The following is a 6,537-nucleotide window of genomic DNA, read 5'->3' on the forward strand; positions in this document are numbered from 1 at the left end:
CCATTTCTAGCACATACCACCTTGCATAGTATTAATAATGCCCTATTCTCCTAAACGTGTAACTTTTGATGTATGCTCATGAATAGGCCAACCAATGTGTATTTTTTCTAAATAAAGACTCATAATACTTTTCAATACAATTCAATGAATTGACAGATGTACTTCCACTAAAGATTTAATATTTAATTTTATTTATTTTTAATTACAATTTATTTACTTTAAATAAATTAATAAATTATAATATAAATTTATAGGATTAACGGAATTGTAGTTGCTCAACACCACAGGAACAGTTAAAAAAAAGTATTTAAAAAAAATGTAACGATTGACCTCGTATTCCCCTCCCTCCATGTCCGATTGAGAAGGACGTTTTGCAAAGGTCACAAAAAGCCCTCTCGGTATCCCCCTCAACACCTTTTTAAGCCACAAATATTAATTTCCCCATTCTTGTTTCTTGTACTTACACTTAACACCTTCTCTTTTTAATTGATGATGGCGTTGGCTCTCAGACAGTCTCTTTCTCGAATTTTTCGAATTGGAAAGTGCGCATCTAAAAGTTCCTTCCTTCCCAGTGTGTCTGGTATGCGCGTGCGTGCGCTGTCATGACAACAACGAAAAAGTTGACAACAACCTAGTCAGCAGTTCAACCTGAACCAAGCGTGCCGCACTATTTTTTTAGAGTCTATGACAGGGGTGGGGAACGTTGATCCTGGAGGGCCATTGTCCTGCAGAGTTTAGCTCCAACCCTGAAAAAAACATTCAGCTGCCTGTAACTTCAGTAATCCTGAAGACATTGATTAACTTCAGGTGTGTTTGATTAGGGTTGGAGCTAAACTCTGCAGGACAATGGCCCTCCAGGATCAACGTTCCCCACCCCTGGTCTATGAGTTCAACTGAGGGGTGGGTGTGGCCATAGACATGATGTCTATGGGTGTGGCAACAATACGCTGATTTCACGCAGCCGCCATTTTGAAATCGAAAGTGAGGCTCCGGTGGGAAAAACCCCGGAAGTAAAGATAAACAACAATGCCTTTGGACTACCAACCTGAATCTGCTGCCGCGATTTACACTTTTGGATGTTAATATCCAATATAGGATATGTATATATATATATATATATATATATATATATATATATATATATATATATATATATATATATATATATATATATATATATCATTCCTGCTTCTTTTTTTACTTTCTGAATTATATAAAAAATATTTTATTTATAAATGAATTTCACTGTATAGTCTAAAGTATTAAAGAAATGTATGTACAGTTTTAGAATTGACACAACATCATTAAACACAACAATACGCCATCGCATTCAAGACTCTCCTATGATTAAAGGCGACACTTCCGGTTTTCTTCCCACCGGAGCCTCGCAGCTCGCTTTCGATTTCAAAATAACGGCTGCGTGAAATCAGCGTATAGCGTGCTGAAATGTCAAGTAATGTTCGTTTGTCTGCTTGGGGCTCGAGTATATTGAGCGACCAACTTTTTTTTGAGCAAGCATAGATTATGATTATGATTATGATTATGCGTGACACGGTCTCAATTTGCGTGACGCGTGAATTGGGCTTCAAACGCTGTGCGCGCACGCGCTACGCGGGACGGGTGGCTAATGCTACTGCTAACCTGGACGTCGACGTCACTTCAGTGCGTTGAGAAAAGCACGTAAAAGTCCTGACAGAAAGCGATGCATAAGGATGTGTAGTGTATTAGGGTGATTGAATGATACAGTAGTATTATTTAGATATTTTTAGTTTATTTCATCATTAAAAGTGGGGTCAGATTTAATTTTTCCTATTTAGTTGTTGTTACAGTTATAGTCAGTATGTTCTTGTTTTTGCCTGTGCTCACCGCTACGCAGCACTGGCATTTCTATATTTTAAGCTGTAGCGTAGGCTACCCTTACTTTATGTAGGCACTTCTCACATGTTGCCAGTACCAGGGGCATCATTCACTAGGCCTTTTTTCTACCCAGAAAATGTATGCAAGAAGCCTTCACTCCATTCAGATATGGACTGTGTGGAATTGTTGCGTTGTTGACTATGTAAATTCTTTTTTGTTTGTTTAGTTTAAAGGATTATGTGTTTGATATGATAAATTGAATTCTAGATATGTTTATTATCTAGATATGTTTATTATTATTACATTCATTTGATTGTTAAAGGTCCCGTTGCATGCGATTTCATGTTTCAAACTTTAGTTAGTGTGTAATGTTGCTGTTAGCAGAGGTGGGTAGAGAACCCAAAAACTGTACTCAAGTAAAAGTACAAGTACTTATAGAAATATTTACTCAAAGTAAAAGTAAAAGTAATAATCTTAATAGTTACTTGAGTAAGAGTAAAAAAGTATCCAATGAAAAAACTACTCAAGTAGCGAGTAACTTACTTCGGATTATATATATATATATATGAAGAAGACTTCAGATGCAAAAGCCTCTGAGTGCCATCTGAAACTTTCTTCTAAAACAAGCATTTTTATCAAGCTTGTATATTTAAGTTCAGTAATTTCACTTTAATGACAATCAATAGGTACTTTTCATTGCCATTTAAGTGAAATAACTGAACATAAACGTACAAGCTTGATAAAAATGCTCTTTTAGAAGAAAATTTCAGATGGTACTTAGAGGCTTTTGCATCTGAAGTCGTCATATATATAAAATTATATTATTTAAATTTTTTATTTTTATTTAAATGACAATTATTTTCATAAGTAGACTGTCTGGCTCTCTTTGCAACAAAAAGCATTTTCTCCCATCTGTAGCCCGAAAAAGAAAATCATTGCCTGTCCTTTGGTTTGTATAATAGTAATATAACTTATACAACTACATTTGGATTATTAGACAATGTCGAAATAAAGTGAATCTGCAGAGTGTTGCATTCAAAGGCATGCAATTGACACAGAGAAGAAAGAGTTAAACTCTTCACATGTGCTCGCGCTCATGACTGCTACTGAACATCTGAACACACACAAAAAAAAAAAAAAAAAAAAAAAAAAAGTACATCGACGAATCATCTTCTGTCGGTTCTCCAAAAATCAAATGTATATTTCTGCAAGCATGTTTAAACTGGTTAACGGTGTCTACGGCAGGCAATTAAAGGCATTCGTTTTCAAGCCGAGTTCGCACGCCACTGCGCAACAATACACACAAACTACCGCGGGATGGCGGGTGTTCATAAACTGTGGGCAATGGTAGCTTATTTAATGTATAAATTAATGTATATGTCCAAAAAACGGGTAATGTCATACTTTCTAGTAGTGCTATCATTTTGCTTGACTGTACTGTAGGTCCACTGCCGCTTTATCTAACGCTCTTGATGTGCTTAAATCTTCCTGTTACGACTCCGAGTCCAGTGTGAATTGAAATCGCTTCAGACGATTCAGTGCGTGCAGGAACTGAACAGTTCATTCAATACTGATTCGCGAACCGATTTAGACAGATCTGCCCATAGATCTGCCAACTTGTTTGATGAAGTCTTTGAACAGAATCGACTCAAAAGAGTCATTCATTTGTGAATTGAGCATCGCTCAAGCCCAGAAAAAAATACATCGCACTTACGCATTTAACAACACATATTGCATTAAAATAAAGTAACGAGAGGAACGTCGCCCAACGTAACGAAGTAAAAGTACCGTTTTTTCATTAGAAATGTACTCGAGTAAAAGTAATAAGTACCCACATTCAAATCTACTCTTAAAAGTACAATTTTTACAAAAAACTACTCAAGTAAATGTAACGAAGTAAATGTACTTCGTTACTACCCACCTCTGGCTGTTTGAGCATAAATAATATCTGTAAAATTATAAAGCTCAAAGTTCAATGCCAAGCAAGATATTTTATTTAACAGAAGTTGACTACAAAAAACGTCTCGATTGGACTACACCCCTCTACATCCTGCATTAGTGACATCACCAGAACCGTTTCTTGACTAACCTCCGCCCACAGGAATGCTCCCTCAACTCTACTGGCTACTTGCGCACTTCTTATAACTTAGCCTATGTTTACTCAGCTCTTACGGTGATTTTCTGAAGTAAAACTGACGCTTCATCTTTTGTGTGATGTACAATAAACTTTATTAAACTCATCAGTACGTTACATGTTTGATCATCATTCAGACAGCAGACTTGTAGGCTATTAATAAATAATGGATACACAGCCTACAAACAGATGACAAATACGTTATAATAACCGTAATTAAACTACTAAACCATACCTGTTTTATCTCTATACAGCAATCTGACTCTGTAGGCATTATTGTCCGACTCGAAATGAACGCCGTTACTGAGAGTTTCTGATATTATCATCATTCCGTGAGATGAATTTTTCCTGACAGACTGAGCGCGAGCGCATGAAGCTCCGCCCCCTGTGTCGTCCAGCAGCACCTCATTTGCATTTAAAGGGGACACACTGAAACGGCTCGTTTTTCTGAGCCCCAAAAAATGTCAATTTAAACATGCTGTAAAAAATGATCTGTTGGGTATTTTGAGCTCAAACTTCACATACACACTCTGGGGACATCAGAGACTTATTTTACATCTTGTGAAAAGGGGCATAGAACGGGACCTTTAAAGCTGATTTCAGATGTATGATTTTAAGATTTGCAAATGTGTTTGTATTCTATTAATTATTTCCATTTTGTTTATGGGTTTTAGAACCAACAGTTACCATCACCATCTGACAAATGTCTACTCGTATGTCAAGTCATTCCAGTAGCAATAGCCAAATCAGAATAAAATTCCTGCTAATTTTCTAAAGATAAACTGTCATGATATCAGCATCTGCAGTTCTTTGTCATAAACACTGTTTACATGAGCTATGTAAGTAACAGTGAGCTATCACTGTTATGCGGAGTACACCCAGATTTATATAGCTCTCAGCCTGATCTCAATTATTCCTCTTTGACTCTCTCTGTCTGTTTATTGGAAATCAAGGTGTGGATGAAACACAACTTTCTTAAACTAAATTGTTCCAAAACTGTAATTTTATTTATTGGCAATCCATCTAATGTCATTATGTAACGATTTTAAACTTTCAGTGGACAATACCCAAATGTCCCCTTCTGGCCAGGTGCGTAATTTGGGCGTGATCTTTGATGCTCAGCTGACTTTTAATTCTTATTTAAAAAAAAACAGGCTACCAGGGGTTGCATTTTTCCCTCTGCGAAACATTGCACGCATTATTAGACCCTTTCTCTCTAGGCCTGATGCAGAGGCTTATCCATGCCTTCATCACATCGAGGCTTGATTATTGTAATTCTCTCTTTGCGGCTTTACCAGCAAGGTCTATTAAGAGGTTGCAAATTGCAATAGGACTATACTTATCCGCTCGCGTTTTGACTTATACGTCTTCACGCCATCACATTATCCTGTGCTCCAGCATCTGCATTGGCTTCCAGTTCAATCACGTATTGATTTTAAAATTCTGATTTTAACCTATAAAGCAGTACATGGGTTGGCTCCAGATTACATGTGATTTGGTTATACCATCCATACCCGCTCGCTCTCTCCGCTCTGTTGGCTCTCTCTCTCTCTGTCAGCCTCGTTGTAAATAAAAAAAACATGGGGGAATGTTTACATCATCAGAGACAGACATCAGAGACAGAACACATATGACCATAAGGGGATTCACACTCAAATACAGAGTAGTACCATATATGATGAATGAAGACCCGGAGTCAAAATTATAATAAATTGAAAAGTTTTACTGAAGATAGTTTGCAGTTTCATCAGCAGAAGTCAACTTCAAGACTCACACGCAGTTTGTAGGCCGGCCCGCATACAGTAACAAAGATCACAGCAATACCCTTCACCAAGGTCTAGCCTAAGCTACGTCCTTGCTTCAGGTTAAATGATTCTCATTGGCTAAGAAATAGATAAACATAGTCATTTTTGCAGTAAATTATGCAGCTGACACTCGGACCCTGAAGTTAGGTACGTTGTGACCTTCCAGGTCGCAGATTTGGGTTGCTGGGCACCAGCCTGTCCAGAACAACAACTCAGTCAATCTCCAATAATGCCAGTGGTTTCTTAACCTGTAACCAAAAAGACTAACACACACACTGACACAGCTTTTTCAAGGTTCGATTTGGCCAGGCTCTAACTATAAACAGGAGAGTATTCTCAAAACATCAAGATAATACATTCTTTCTCTCAAGGAGAGCTACACTAGTGTAACTGGAAAGTAAGGCTTTAACAAAGTAAAATCTCACAAGCCTAGAGACGTCATTCAACTCATGTGATATTTAGAAGGAAAAATATTGATTAATACCTTAATTATAATCACTCATTAGATAAATATTGAATCAGCAGTGGATTCCAAAATCCACCCCCTTCAGTAGTCTATGACAAAACCTAAACCCAGAGTGATAAAAAAATAAATATGAATTAATCTCCTGCAAAGTATAAATATGTGCAATTTGTTATTCACAATAAAACACACACACACACACACACACACATATATATATATATATATATATATATATATATATATATATATATATATATTGTTGTGTAAAACATGCA

Source organism: Scardinius erythrophthalmus (assembly GCF_964197995.2).
Source record: "Scardinius erythrophthalmus genome assembly, chromosome: 5".
NCBI classification, from domain to species: Eukaryota; Metazoa; Chordata; class Actinopteri; order Cypriniformes; family Leuciscidae; genus Scardinius; species Scardinius erythrophthalmus.